This window comes from Schistocerca serialis, chromosome 9 (assembly GCF_023864345.2).
Source record: "Schistocerca serialis cubense isolate TAMUIC-IGC-003099 chromosome 9, iqSchSeri2.2, whole genome shotgun sequence".
In the NCBI taxonomy this organism is placed as follows: Eukaryota; Metazoa; Arthropoda; class Insecta; order Orthoptera; family Acrididae; genus Schistocerca; species Schistocerca serialis.
The window spans coordinates 45,107,178-45,123,867 of record NC_064646.1 but is presented as its reverse complement, the minus strand read 5'-3'; the positions used below and the strand labels follow the sequence as shown (position 1 = coordinate 45,123,867).

The 16,690-nt window shown below is 42.1% G+C and overlaps 1 long non-coding RNA gene across 1 annotated transcript; it reads right to left on the bottom strand.

The window, feature by feature from the left end:
- Positions 1-2,456: 2,456 nt before the first annotated feature.
- Positions 2,457-15,061, bottom strand: LOC126419197 (uncharacterized). Its single transcript, XR_007575940.1, has 2 exons — positions 14,632-15,061; positions 2,457-4,329 (listed from the first exon to the last, which is right to left on the bottom strand). It is a non-coding gene; the product is annotated as an uncharacterized LOC126419197 (long non-coding RNA).
- Positions 15,062-16,690: the final 1,629 nt, after the last annotated feature.

Sequence of the window (16,690 nt, the reverse complement as noted above, 5' to 3'; positions counted from 1 at the left end):
TTGCTAATCATGCAGTTGCAGTGGCAAGATAAGTTGTCCCTTGCGTACAGGAGCGCTGCAGAACAGTGGCTAGGACATATTAGAGAATATTTTAAAACTCGCAGCCAAATGGTTGAGAAGTGATTTCTTTTTAATTCATAGGGGGAGTAATTGAAGAATGTCATGTTGGGTGGCATGCTCAACAATGGGGTGATCCAGCTGTTTCTTGGCCACAGTTTGTTGGTGGCCATTCATGGGGACAGATAGCTTGTCAATTGTCATGTACACACAGACTGCAGCATAGTGGTTGCAACTTAGCTTGTAGACCACATGACCAGTTTCACAGGTATTCCCTGACTTTGTTGGAATATGTGAGGGCTGTGACCGGACTGGAGTAGGTGGTGTTCGGACGACATATGGGGCAGGTCTTTCATCTCGGTCTATTACAGGGATATGAGCCATGAGGCAAGGGGATGGTAGCAGGGTTTGTGTAGAGATGGACGAGGATATTTTGTAGGTTTGTTGGACGGCAGAATACCACTCTGTGAGGGATGGGAACGATAGTGGGTGCGACATTTCTCATTTCAGGGGACAACAGGAGGTAGTCGAAATCAATGTGGGGAATGAAATTCAGTTGCTCCAGTACTGGGTGGTAATGATTCAAGAGGGGAATGCTGATCTATTGCTGGACGATGGGAGTTTGGTTGTTGACCAGAAAGATAAGGCGTGGGAGATGTGTTTTTGTATAAGGTTGGGACGGTAATGACAGTCTGTGAAGGCCTTATTTAGACCATCTGTATATACTGAGGGACCACTCATACCTACAGATGCAGTGGCCATGGGTGGCTAGGCTGTATGGAGGGGACTTCTTGGTGTGGAATGGGTGCCAGTTGTCGAAGTGGAGGTATTGCTGGTGGTTGGTAGGTTTGATATGGACAGAGGTACTGGGTTGGGGTTGGGTTGTTTGGGGAAGGAGACCAAACAGCGAAGTCGTCGGTCTCATCGGATTAGGGAAGGACGGGGAAGGAAGTCGGCCGTGTCCTTTCAGAGGAACCATCCCGGCATTTGCCTGGAGTGATTTAGGGAAATCACAGAGGTACTGATTTAGTCATTTTTGATGTGGAGGTCAACATTGAGGAAGATGGCTTGTTGGGTTAAGTAGGACCAAGTGAAGCGAATGGGGGAGAGGTGTTGAGGTTCTGAAGGAATATGGATAGGATGTCCTCACCCTCCGTCTGGATCATGAAAATGTCATAAAACGAATCTGAACCAGATGAGGGGTTTGGAATTCTGGGTGTTTAGGAAGGATTCCTCTAGATTGTTCATTAAAAGGTTGGTATAGGATAGGATAGGGCCATGTGTGTGTCCACAGCCGTACCTCGGATTTATTTGTAAGTAATGCCTTCAAAGGAGAAGTAATTGTGGATGAGGATATACAGCTGATCATGGCAACTAGGAAGGAGGTGGTTGATTTCGAATCGGTCAGGCACTGTGAAAGGTAGTGTTGAATTGCAGTAAGGCCATGGGCATTAGAGCTGTTAGTGTAAAGGGACGTGGCATCAATAGTGACGAACAGGGCACATTGTGGTAAAGGAACTGTGGAGAGTTGGTGGAGGAAATGGTATTTTGTGTGTGTGGGAGGGAGGGGGGAGGGAGAGGGGGGGGGGAGGGAGAGTGTCTTTTTGTTGTGACTATCTGCAACTCAGCATCTCTGCTGTATGGTGACTAGCAACTACCCTTCTCATAATATTGTTTTATTCATTAATGTTGTCTTAATTCTGTTTACATACTGAAATTTCTTCAAGCTTTCATTTATTCTAAAGTCTGTTTTGAAATAAACCACTGTGAGGGTACAAATTTGTGCATATAAATGATGATGCAAATGCCACCATGTACATCAGAGTGATGTACAATCAAGTGTGGCTCGAAACAATTACGCTCAGAGTTATTTCAAGAAATTATCTATGGGAAAATTTTACAGTAGTCTGTTCAGACAGGACAGATGCAGACATCTTGCTGCTCCTGCTTTCAAGCAAGCATGGAACCACGCCCACAAGACCTCCAATTGTGGATGAATGATCATCAAAGATAACTTAGTTATGTAGATTACTACACCAAAGCAACATTATTGGCACCATATCTTGATTAATAACTTATCTGAAGACTTGGAAGTGTTTTATACACTGCTAAGCAAAGTTTACTATGAGAGCCACATCTGACAACAAGTTATTGAAAGTTTTTAGTCCACTGCCCATAGGCGGGCGCACAAGTCAAAGTCAGTCTAAAGGCAGGTCTATATAACCATTATTTCACACATAGTTCAATCTTCGGTACCTGCCATTTTCACTCATACTGCAGTGCTTCAATATTCATATCAACAGCGTTGGAGGTGGTCTGGAGGTTGCAACGTGCCAAATTTTCGTGGCTAATGCTGTCACATAGAGGAAGGTGTAAGTAGATGAATGACAAACACTAACTTCACTTAACGAAGGTTTATTCAGCACTTGCACATACAAGAGCGCGGAGTGAACTGCCTCCGGCCAGAACACATACAGTATCTATATACAGCTACAGAACTTTCCAGTACAGTGATTCTTGCCATTTGTGGATACTTCTAGAATGTACTCGAACCGGATATAGATATTAAAATTTTACAGTTCAGGTGAGTTTTTGAACTCACAACCCTTCATTGAACACTCTAGCATCATAGCCACTACACTATGGCGACTGTGCTCCTCAGCTTCTACTGCAACACTGCTCCCTCCTCAAGAGAAAAGCGTTTCGGTGTTATGTTCTCCTAGTCTGGGAACGAGTCATCAGTCCTGCATACTCCGACTCCCGATGACTGACATTCGCCTTCACGGTGATCTTCTTATAATTTCCCTTGCCGCTACATTCTTCACCACCTTTCCACTTGCTGCCTGTCGCTGGAGCTTCGAATTTACCATGGGTTGCAGGATCCTCTTAGGGCTTCATTCGAAGGATGTGGACCGTATCTCTTATCTTTCGTCGTCTTGTGTCGGGGTCGAAATCTGCAACTTCATAAGTAACATCAAACAACCATCTTACAACCGTATAAAGTCCAAAGTAGCACCTGAGGAGCTTCTCAGAGAGACCAACCTTCCGAACAGGAGTGAAGATCCAGACAAGGTCGCCAGACTGGTAAACAACAGGGTGGTGGCTTGCGTCATATCTTCGGTGATCATTTTCTTGAGCCTGCAGTGTGTGGAGTCGAGCTCACTGCTGAGCTTCCTCAGCTCTGGTTAACACCGGGCCGATGTAGTCGTCGTCCACGTCATCAGGACGCAACGGAAACACAGCGTCCATCATCGTCGTCGCCTCACGCCCATGTACCAGGAAAAATGGCGTAAATCTTGTCGTGCCTCATTTGGCGGTGTTGTAGGCAAATGTCACGAAAGGTAGCACCTCATCCCAGTTGCTCTGCTCAACACTGATAGCATTTTGGCCAAGGTCTTACTAAGGCATTCAGTAAGCCCGTTAGTTTGCGGATGGTAAGTAGTCGTCATGTGATGAGTAATTTTGCACCGACAGTTTATCTCTGTCACAAGAATCGATTGGAAAACGTTCCCTCGATCCGTAATTAATGACCTTGGGGCACTGTGTTTTAATACAATGTCTTCTACAATAAATTAGGCTAACTCGAATGCTTTGGCTGTTTTTACGACTTTTGTAATGGCATAGCGCGTCAGATAATCAGTGTAAACAATAATCCATCTATTGCCACTAGTAGACATTGGAAATCGTCCGAGGAGGTCAATCCCAACACGCTAGAAAGGCACTTTGGCTGGTGGAATTGGTATGAGTCGGTCAGGTGGTTTCTGAGGAACTGCCTTTCTCCTCTGGCACTCTCGACAGTGTGACACATAGTGACGGACACTCCTAAATAAACCTGGCCAGAAAAAAATTGTGGTAGTATCGTATGTCTTAATAAATCCTAAATGTCCGGCCTCAGGTGTGTCATGGAATTTCTATAGAACATCTAAGCGCATTTTTTAGGAATCATTGGTAGCCACCTCTTTCCAAATGGATCAAAGTTTTTCTTGCAAAGCAATCCATTAACTACCTTAAATTGTCCTTGCACATCCTCTGACAGACTTAAGGCAAGCATAATTTGAGATACCTTGGCGTCCTCCTCCTGCTCAGCAGAGAGATTCTGGAGTGCAGCGAGACAGTTACTATCTTCATCAAAGTCTTGATGGTCTTGCACAGGGTTTCTTAACAGACAGTCGGCATCTTGGTGTTTTCTTCCACTTCTGTACACTAGGGTAATATCAAACTCTTGAAGATGTAGTGACCACCTGGCGAGTCATCCTGTTGGATCCTTATGACCTGTCAACCAACGAAGTGAATGATGGTCTGTAACAACTGTGAATGGCCTTCCATAGAGATACTGTCGAAATTTGCACATGGGCCATATCACAGCAAGACATTCTCTTTCTGTCTCTGATAGATTGCGATTTGTTGAATATGGCCAAAACTCTGGTTTCTCGCTAGGTACACAGTGGCTCTGTTGTGGCCTGATGGGAGCTATGTGTCGTCAACAATGTGTGGTATCAAGTTCCAATACCCAGCGTCTCCACCAGAATAATGTCATGTAGAGGAAGGTGTAAGCAGATGAATGATGAACACTAACTTCACTTAACAAAGGTTTATTCACCACATGTACATACAAGAGTGCGGAGCTAACTGCCTCTGGCCACAATACATATGGTATATATACAGCTACAGAACTTTCCAGTACAATGATTCTTGCCATTTGTGGATACTTCTAGAATGTACTCAACTGAATATAGAAATTAAAATTTTACAAATCTCTGCCCAACCTCTTTGAATTTACACATGTCTGCCTGTGTCTGTATATGTGCAGATGGATATCTGTGTCTGTGTCTGTGTGTGTGTGTGTGTGTGTGTGTGTGTGTGTGTGTGTGTGTGTGTGTATACATATATCTGAAACACAGCTGATGTGACTTACCGAACGAAAGTGCTGGCAGGTCGATAGACACACAAACATACACATGAAATTCAAGCTTTCGCAACACACTGTTGCCTCATCAGGAAAGAGGGAAGGAGAGGGAAAGACAAATGGATGTGGGTTTTAAGGGAGAGGGTAAGGAGTCATTCCAATCCTGGGAGCGGAAAGATTTACCTTAGGGGGAAAAAAGGGATATACACTCACTCGCTCGCACGCACACACACACACACACACACACACGCGCACACACACACACACACACACACACACACACAAGCAATGTCTGCTTGTGTCTGTGTGTGTGTGTGTGTGTGTGTGTGTGTGTGTGTGGGTGGGTGTGGGCGCGCGCGCGCGAAGCACGACTCACGCCCGCGAAAGGCAAAGGTCCCGAGTTTGAGTCTCGGTCGGGCACACAGTTTTAATCTGCCAGGAAGTTTCATATCAGCGCACACTCCGCTGCAGAGTGAAAATGTCATTCTACAAGCAGACATATTCAAAGGCAAAGAGTTTGGGCAGAGATGTCAGTCGAGGCGGAAGTGCAGAGGCAAAGATGTTGTTGAATGACAGGTGAGGTATGAGTGGCGGCAACTTGAAATTAGCGGAGATTGAGGCCTGGTGGATAACGGGAAGAGAGGATATATTTAACAGCAAGTTCCCATCTCCGGAGTTCGGATAGGTTGGTATTAGTGGGAAGTATCCAGATAACCCGGATGGTGTAACACTGTGCCAAGATGTGCTGGCCGTGCACCAAGGCATGTTTAGCCACATGGTGATCCTCATTACCAACAAACACTGTCTGCCTGTGTCCATTCATGCGAATGGACAGTTTGTTGCTGGTCATTCCGACATAGAATGCGTCACAGTGTAGGCAGGTCAGTTGGTAAATCACGTGGGTGCTTTCACACATGGCTCTGCCTTTGATCGTGTACACCTTCCGGGTTACAGAACTGGAGTAGGTGGTGGTGGGAGGGTGCATGGGACAAGTTTTACACCGGCGGCAGTTACAAGGGTAGGAGCCAGAGGGTAGGGAAGGTGGTTTGGGGATTTTATAGGGATGAACTAAGAGGTTACGAAGGTTAGGTGGACGGCGAAAAGACACTCTTGGTGGAGAGGGGAGGATTTCATGAAGGATGGATCTCATTTCAGGGCAGGGCATATATATAAACACAGATGATGTGACTTACCGAACGAAAGTGCTGGGAGGTCGAGAGACACACAAACAAACACAAACATACACACGAAATTCAAGCTTTCGCAACAAACTGTTGCCTCATCAGGAAAGAGGGAAGGAGAGGGAAAGACGAGAGGATGTGGGTTTTAAGGGAGAGGGTAAGGAGTCATTCCAATCCCGGGAGCGGAAAGACTTACCTTAGGGGGGAAAAAAGGGATAGGTATACACTCGCGCGCGCGCGCACACACACACACACACACACACACACACACACACACACACACACACACACACACATCCATCTGCACATACACAGACACAAGCAGACATTTGTAAAGGACAGAAAGCCACTGGAGATCTGGTGTGAAAAAAGGCGAAAAGTTGTTGGTTATAGCTGGGCTATGTTGATCCTGTGGTGAACTTGGGTTGGTAGACAACGATGTGCACAAAGGTTATGCGGTTGTGTTGCCGCCAAAACACGTTAAAGGGTGGAGCAATTCGGGAAAATTTCAAAAAAACTGCATGTAAATGTATTAAAAGGAGTGGTTTTGTTGTGGCAGATTGTGAAAATGAGGCTAACAATTGTCTGACGAAGAAATAATGACATTAAAGCCTGTGGGAAGCGGCTAAAAAAGATCAGTGATGTGGGAAAAACGGAAATGGAAAAAAAGCGAAAGTTATTGGAACTGGACGAAATGGCTGTTTAATAGCTGAAAGGAACTGTTTGTGAACTGGAAACGGTGGATTTTGTAGCAGCAGTATTGTTGAAAGCGGAAAAAAAAATTTTTTTTTTTGTTATGGTTTGGAGGTGGGTTACGTATTATTGAGTATATATAGGCGGGATAAAACTGTATGGTAAAGAGGAGAAGGTGAATATAAAGTGAAACTACTAGCAAAAACAGAAAGAGAAAATAAGATGACAGGAAAGATTTCGAAATGCAACAGTAACAATAACAAACATAATTGTTGGGTTCAAATTAATGATATGAATAATGCCTTTACAAATGTCTGCTTGTGTCTGTGTATGTGCGGATGGATGTGTGTGTGTGTGTGTGTGTGTGTGTGTGTGTGTGTGTGTGTGCGCGTGTGTGCGAGTGTATACCTGTCCTTTTTTTCCCCCTAAGGTAAGTCTTTCCGCTCCCGGGATTGGAATGACTCCTTACCCTCTCCCTTAAAACCCACATCCTTTCATCTTTCCCTCTCCTTCCCTCTTTCCTGATGAGGCAACAGTTTGTTGCGAAAGCTTGAATTTCGTATGTATGTTTGTGTGTCTATCGACCTGCCAGCGCTTTCGCTCGGTAAGTCACATCATCTGTGTTTTTAGATATATTTTTCCCACGTGAAATTTTCCCTATATATATATATATATATATATATATATATATATATATATATATATATATATATAAACAAAGATGATGTGACTTACCAAATGAAAGTGCTGGCAGGTCGACAGACACACAAACATACACACAAAATTCAAGCTTTCGCAACAAACTGTTGCCTCATCAGGAAAGATATATGTGGGTTTGTGTGTCTGTCGACCTGCCAGCACTTTCATTTGGTAAGTCACATCATATATATATATATATAAGGGGGGGGAGGTCAGAGGAGGAGGACTGAACATGAATTTCACAGGATTAGTATGTAATCAGAAAACAAAAATTACTTCTCTCAAGGAACCACTCTAACATCGGCTGAATAGCTTCAGGGAAACGGGCCATCTAAGTCAGGGAAAAAGATGGGATTTTGAATTGCTCTACACTTTATTATGAGTCCAATACCTCAGGAATTGTGCATCCTGACTATGTACTTTTAGTCTCTCTTACACCAGAATTTCTCGGTGAGTAAACATTACTATATGTATGATACATGAGCAATATATGAGGCATATTCCAAATCTAAGGTCTGGTGACAAATATTTAACTGACGGTAGGCCCGAATCAACTTTCACACATGCAGAACTGTCTACCAACTCTTGTATACTGCAGTGTTGGTTTGATTTATTAGTACTTTGCCAGTCGGTGAGAGCAAATTGCAATAGATGAGACAATAAGTTGTGAAGTGCATGGTGTAATTAGATTTTTGCTGGCAAAATCATCTTCTGCTGCTGAAATCCATGGAGAGTTATGCCTAATGTATGGACCTGAAATAATGAGTGACAAACAAGTTCAAAAATGGTGTCGAGTAGTAAAAATGGATGCACAAATATTCACAGCGAACAGTGGAGTAGCAGGCCCAGTATTCGGACAGACATTGCTGATCGAGTGAACCCAGAACTTAGAAGTGATTGGCGATTGATCCGGATAAAGTATTCCAAAATATTGCTCAAACCTCAATTTACCGGATTGTCACTGAACAGCTTGGATATCTCAAACTCTGTGCAAGTTGAGTTCCAAAAATGCTCTCTGATCAACACAAAGAACTAGTCTAGTGCATGAATGTTCCTGGAGCGGTATAGAAAAGTTGGAGTTGATTCTTTTCCCACATTGTTACAGGTGATGACACGTGGATATCTTACACCAAGCAGAATTGAAAAAACGGTCAAGGCAGTAACGGCATTCAAGTTTACCCAAAACTTGAAAGTTTAAGCAATATGTGTTCCCAGGCAGCAGACTTCTGCACTGAGGGTTTAAAGAAGATGGTGCAATGTGTAGAGATGTGAATGGCAATTATGGGGAAAAGTAAAGTATACATATAGTAAAATATTACTGTAAGTAAAAATCTTCTCTCATGAGCTTATTTTTTTATGACCAACGGAATATGCCGTGTATAATAAAAGTATGTATGGTAAGTAATCAATACGTGGAATTTAAGAAATGTATCACTACATTGAGCTATTTCGTCTTTATATTCTCGTCAAATTTGAGTAGTCACAGAATGAGATTTTCACTATGCAGCGGAGTGCGCGCTGATTTGGAACTTCCTGGCAGATTAAAACTGTGTGCTGAACCAAGTTTGAGTCTTGATCCGGCACACAGTTTTAATCTGCCAGGAAGTTGAGTAGTCACATTTAACAAACATATGACAACTAAAGAGAAGGAATAAACGTGGAGAACTAGTTAACTCATCAGAGGAAGGGCAAGAAATAGTAGGGTAAGATTAATACCTGAGAAAGGAGAAACCAGAAATAGAAACAGATGACAAAAGCAGAGAGAGGGAATTACACCAAAGCTAGAAGATTAAAGCTTTCATCTCCTTTCAAACGCAGGTTGGTTTTCGGTAAAATACAGCTGACAGGGTATTTTGCTCCGTAATCATATGGCTGAAATGGGGAAGGTGGTGATGAAAGATTCAGTATTGCAAAGGTAGACGAGATGTTGAATATACCTGACTTGGTTGGAGTTGTGAAGTGGTAAAAATCCTAAACTTTTAGAAGTTATACTGCAATATCCTTATCACAATTTGTAGTTCGGTGTTTCAAAGGGCACTTTGGATTTTGTTATGGCTGATTCCAAAAACCAGACAAGCCCAAAAATCACAATTTTCAGGAACTTAAAGAAAACTTTCTAGCTTCATTTGTGTTGAATGAAACATGTTAATATTTGTTTGTAATACCTGTTCACGAAAAGGTTTCCACTGCACATAAAAGAAATATATATCTTAACAGGACTTTTGAGAAAATATGGAAAACACCTTTAGACTTGTCTGATTTTTGCGAAAATCTTGAGTCAAATAAAACAACAGTTAATCCACACATAATAGAATTTAGTACATAATTACATAAAAAGTACGTGAAGTGTCCAGAAAGTTCAGTGAATGCTATCAGACAAACAAACAAAACAAAAGATACAAACAAATGTTCTTTATTGGCCTTCAAAATGGTGATCACCAGCTACAACACACTTTTGACAACATTCATACAGCTTATGGAAACTATCAGCAAGGGCCTCCTGTGGAGTCGTTCACAGAATGGGTGCCACACGATCTTTGATGGCATTTACATCCGCACAACGTTCCCCTTTCATGGCCGCCTTCAAACGGGCAAACAGGAAGAAATCCGCAGGAGCTAGATTAGGGGAGTACAGAGGGTGTTCAAGTACGGGCATTGTCATGGAGCAGCATCCATTTTCCAGTCCTATGCAACTCTGGCTGAACCTACCGGATGCACTGTAGTAATTGGTTCAAAACAGATTGGTAAAATGCGGTATTAATGGTTTGACTTGCAGGAATAAATTCCTTGTGGATGATGCCGTTGTCGTTGAAGAAGGCAATCGATGGTGTTTTCACCTTGTATTTTTGCAGACAACTTTTACTTGGTCGTGGGGAAGACTGTGAACACAGTGACATCGATTGCTGTTTTGATTCCGGATCAAACTTGTAGCACCAGGTCTGAACTCCTGTGACGATGGTGTTCAGAAGCAATGGATCCTGGTCACACATGGAAATGAAATCACCAGCAGTGTCCATCCGTTTTGCTTTTTGCTCGTCTGTGAGCTTGTACGGCACAAATTGGGAGCAGATCTTCCCCTTACTGAAATCATTGCGGACGATGGTGTGCACCGTGCCCTTTCTAGTGCCCAATTCCTCCGTAATCAATCATCAATCTTGTGCTAGCATCTGTCGCACTTACTCGATCTTTTCTCGGGTTCTGCTTGTTGACGGGCAACATGAACATGGCTCATCCTCAGTGATTTCCTTCCCTTCACAGAGGCATTTAAACCATCTGTACACACATTTTCTGCTTACGGCTTCCCTGCCATGCACCTGCACCAAAATTACGTGTGTCTCCACAGCAGTCTTCCCCAATTTGTAGCAGAATGTGACACTTCCTCTCACACTGACTATGTTCAACTGGTCACAGTCCGTTTGCACAGCCAGTCACATGCAGTGCATGCCATGTATCGATTTTCATCAAGTCTCTGAAGACCCATGCGCATTGCGCGCGCGCACACACACACACACACACACACACACACACACACACACACACACATGCGCCAAGCTGCCATTCAGATAAGACACTATTCGCCCAACTTTTCAGACACACTATGTATAAGTTATTATTGGCAGGTATACATTCCTTGTAATCAATCATCATCATAACCATCAGAATTGTAATTGATGTCAATATCAACTTTTTCTGCTGTGGGTTGATCTGTGTGTGCAAGCAGTTCATCCAATAAAGACTCTTAGTATGTGCAATGTGCACAGTCCTCAACCTACTGTATTAAAAGTCAACAAATCCCTTTCCTTAGGCTGTAAACCAGGAGGTGCTCACAGACCTTTGGAAGAGTAAGAGAACTCAAGCCTCTTTGGAAGATTCAGCTCCTCGCACTGTCTCTTTCCCAAGGCCTACAGTACATTTGCTGCAAGTTAATGTGTGGATCATCATTTTTGAGCATCATCATCCAAACTGTTTGCAGTTTAACAGGGGGCACTGGTGTCTTCAAGAACAACAGTTCTGCAGCACTCTTCACATTGAAGAAATCGTCACGAGACATTACCTCGAGGTTAAATGGTGTAGGGTACTTCCTTGATCTTCTACAATTTTGTCCCAGTTTTCAGGCATTTCAAACTTTATTGTTTTTCCTTTTCTTCTTACCAATTATGCCAAAGTTCTTAGGAAAAGAAACTGTGCCTTCTAATGGGGAAGAGGTATGTGACAGTTGAAAAGTTTCAGAACATGAAGCATGCAGGATGGAAACTGAACCATTCCCCGAACCATCATTATGTTTTTGTTCTGTCGGGGGGGGGGGGGGCGCACCAACCTGAGTCTAAGCCAAGTTCACCAAACATTTATTACTGTATGTAACAGCATGGAAGTCACTTCATTCAGGTCCTTTTTTGCCTCAGGTAGCGATGCAATGTCACAGAACCATTTGCTACGTTATGAATGCTGAAAATGTTGTACCATTAACTGTTATGAATAACAAACATTTACTCTGAATGTATGGCAGAGGAATGTTTTGCATGAAATCAAAGCATAGACAAGTTACATCACCTGCCTTAGCTTTCATAACAAATCTTCTCTTTTCTATCACTTAAGCATCAGCTTTCTTTAAATGTAGTGTTTTTTCTACTGTGTATTGGCTTTTAAATTCTCATCTGCAGCTGCAATGATCTTTTACTAAAGTGCTTCACATAGTGCACATGTATCCGACCTTGGGAAACCAAAGCCTATGTTGAAAATTGATCAGTATGATTTGTAGGCTACATTAATCTGATACACATTAAGAAAATAATTATGTATGGCAGCAATGGTCAACTCTTCAGGGAAGTATCTCTGATTTGGAGTGTCCCTGAAAGTTGAGTAATGAGATTTTCTTGCCTGATATGAATTAATGTGATATTCCATAAGATATTTCACAGAGTCAGGGAGGTTCCTCGGTCCAGATTTATTGTGACCTTGTTTGCTTTTCAGTTACCTCCCAGCGGTCAATAAGCTGTGCTATAATCTATGGAGTATATTTTTAAGAATTGAGTGGAAGCTTAAAAAAGCCTTTTGGCATACAGGGACTTCCCTACTTCCAATCCCAACTTTGCAAGTATAGGCAGCTGCATGACACCTCTTTTTAAACTGCCAGCATTCCATGGCTACTTCCTTTAAATTACACAATTTGTAATTAGTCCACATAAATTACAGTCTTGATCGTCCTTTGAACAGGCTGTTAAAGTTTTTCAAAATCTCTTCCTGTTTCCAATCACTGATATTTTTAAAGCACTGGAACCTTCTGCACCTACACAAACGATACATCAGTATGTGGAATGGAACAATAATTAAGTATATAGCTATTGGCATACGTAAGTATGAACAATATTGACGATAACATCCAATGAAAACTCCATGAATGAATATCAACAATGTAGGACAAGATAGACTGCCACTTACCGTAAAGAAGAAACGTTAAGTTGCAGACGGGCACAATTAAAAGATACTTACGTAAAGCTTTAGGCCAAAGCCTTCACAAGCACAAGAGAAACAAACATCATTCATACACACAAGCAAGCATCTACCTCATTTACACATGACCGCCAACTCCCGACACCTCAGGGTGGAATGATACAGGGTGTGGTAGATAAGTAATGAGACTGGCCGCCGCGCGGCACCCCAGTCGCTCGCAGGGCGGTCTCCAACTGTATGTCACGTGGTGGGGGATCTGAGCTAACAATAGAACCGGTTCGCAGTCGCGTCGGAGTTCTGGTGCAGTGAGGGTCGACCTTCACGTATTACGTTGTTTGTGTGCCCGTGACACTTGTGAAAACGCTGAAGATGGATCGCTCGATAGAACAGCGGTATGCAATCAAATTTTGCTTTCGCTTGGGCAAAACTGCTTCGGAAACTTTTGCTATGATTACGGAGGCCTACAAAGAAGACTCCCTATCAAGAGATCAAGTGTTCCGGTGGTTTAATGAATTTAAAAACAGGAGGGAATCCGTTGAAGACATGGAACGATCTGGATGCCCTTCAACGAGTCGTGTGGATGAAACGGTGGCCAAAGTGAAAGAACTCCTGGACTCCGACCGTCGTTTAAGTCTCAAAATGATCGCCGATGAGGTCTCCGTGAATAAATTTACGGTTCACCAAATTGTTACGCAAGATTTGATGATGAGGAAAGTTTGCGCAAAATTGGTTCCCCCGAGTGCTCACCGACGAACAAAAGCAACAACGAGTGGACGTTTGCCGTGAGATGTTGAATGATTTGGAAAATAATCCACACTTTTTAGACAACGTAGTAACAGGCGACGAATCGTGGACATTCCAGTACGACCCGGAGACGAAAGCCCAGAGCTCGGAGTGGCACACACCGGCATCCCCGCGGCCGAAGAAAGCAAGAATGTCAAAGTCCCGCATCAAGACAATGCTGATTGTGTTTTTCGACAAGTGGGGGTTAATTCACAAAGAGTTTGTCCCTCAGGGGAAGACTGTCAATGCCGAATTCTACAAAGAAGTCCTTCAGCGATTGCACAGAGCTGTCAAACGGAAGCGACAGGACCTTGCTCAACGCTGGCGTCTCCACCACGACAACGCTCCGGCGCACACAGAGTTCCTCGTGACCTCCTACTTGACCCGAACTGGAGTTGAAGTTTTGCCACAGCCACCATACAGCCCTGACTTGAGTCCTCCTGATTTCTTCCTATTTCCGAAGGTCAAAAGATGCCTGAAGGGTCATCGTTTCGACGATATTCCGAACATCCAACGTGCTGTCACGAAGGCACTAACTGGGATAACTCAAACGGACTACAGTGGGTCCTATGAAGCTTGGAAAATGCGCTGGCAACGTTGTGTCGACGCCCAAGGCGAGTACTTTTAAGAATATTAATGCTTTGTACAAATTGGATCAATAAATTTGTTTTTCTAGACTGAGTCTCATTACTTATCTACCACACCCTGTATCTCTTTTGCTGATGAAGATTGTGGCCGAAAGCTTTACACAAGCGTGTTAATAGTGCCTGCCTGCAACTTAATGTGTCTTCTTTATGGTAAGTAGCAATCTATCTTTTCCTACATTGTAGATGACAACAATAAGTATTAATGAATACTTACCTACAGTCTTCACCAACCATTCGCCTTGGAACAAGGTCTCCCACATGGTTCACATGTTCTTCACCTCCTCATACTTTTGCATCTCTTACGATATCTTCACATTTCCACTTTTTCTGTTGCCTTTTTGGCCACACACAAGAGTTAGTGCCCATTGTTGAATGCTACTAACACAATGACTTGCAATACTGTAAGAAAGACATTAAGAGGTTATTTTAGCTGGGAGTGGGGAACACAGTAAAGCCATCTACTGTTATATTCTGCAAATAGTAGAAAAGGCCAACAACCAGTCTGGAATTTGACGATTCAATGGAAAGGTATGGTACTTGCCTTTCTTTTGTAGAACCCCCTATATTTCAAGGATGTATATCATCCTTAAATACAGCTGGCAAAAGAGAATAAGAGGATGTTTATCTCAAAAAATCAAATTTGGTACTTTTCTGCTTTTTGGAATCAACCCTTCAATTGTATCATTGGAAATTTTAAAGTTACTTTCGCAGGAATACGAGCATGCTTATCATCTCTTAGTTGCCACAAAGAGTGCGAAATTTTGATCACATGCCAACAATTAGATAACTCACTGACAAAAAGTCCTCATTATATAAGCACGTCCAACAATTCAGTCTATCTTACTAGAATCTGCATTAGTAGTCTTTCAGTAGATAGCTTTCTGGAGTTTAAGGTCGTGTGTATCTAATTATCCTTAAGTTGACCGATGCCGAACTTTAAAGTCTGAAAACCTATTTTGAGTAAATATTTAAATTTGTATGAAGGTAAATGCAAAGATAACCAAATGTGCCCAATGACACACACTAAATTCAAAACAGAGACACAATGCGCAATAAATAGAGTTCCACCACATGGAACTGAAATTAAATTCAATAAGTTTTGCCATTATTTAAGTAATTTACTGAAATTCAGAAGATAAGGAAAGATAGAGGCAACTACATGGTGGGAAATGAGTAATGCGAATACAGCTGAGGAGGAAACAGTCACAAGTTGTGCCCACAGATGAATGCTTCGGTTTCGCTTCCCAATCTGGCACAGTTTTAGTCCACCAGGAAGTTTCAAATATGGAGACCTTTCTCCGGCAATGGATGTCAACTAACTGTGGTCAAATGAATTATTTACCACCAATGCATGAAGAAATTGCCACTATAATGAATATAGATACTCCAAAATGGCTATTCTGAAAGGAACACTTTAGAGGGTATACGTGATTTTTCACTACTGATTAGTAGGAAAATCCTGTACTAGGTTGATATCTAAATTAACGAGCATACCCAGTTGTGCACTTCGGTAAAGTTGAGTAAAAAAGTCATTTAGAGAGTTAGAACTAAATTTATTATGTACAAAGGGGTATTAAGGAGCGTGTTTTGTCACAGTTGTTCTATTTACCTTTTGCTCCAAAGAGTACCGATGACTAACATAGTACGTAGCATTTTTCAGAATTAGTGATATCATAAACCTTTAGAGCTTGGCTATACACTAATATGAAGTATAAGAAGTTTCTTACAGAAACGAACTTAGCATTGTTTTAGCAGATGTCAGTGACTTCTTCATAGAATCACAATGTCACAGTATGTATAGAAATGTACATATTGTATAAACACTGATTGACAATTTTCAGTAATAATCACATCTCTGTATCTGTTGTGCTAGCAGCAAGGAACATACATAAAAGTGTAGGTAAAAATATAACCAAAGTACATAAATATAACACATTTGAAAAAACATGGCACACAGTTCTAGTATATAAAAGAAATGGACAAATTTTCACACTGTATAATAGATAATATGCTATCAAAGTAGTGTCCTTTCTTTAATGCAAGATTTATCTAATCTTTCCATATTAGGTTGGAATGTTTGTGTGTTTCAAATTCTCCTAAAAGGTTCATTTTGTAACCCTTGTCAACTGTGTGTAACATTTCCATGTTCAGCAAGGATGAATGAGGAGTGTGTTTCTTCATCTCAAGATGTTCTGCAAAAGTTGACTTACATGAATTCTTGCTGTCTTTGTTGAACAAGTGTTCACGAAAGTGGATCTTGAATGCCGTCCTCT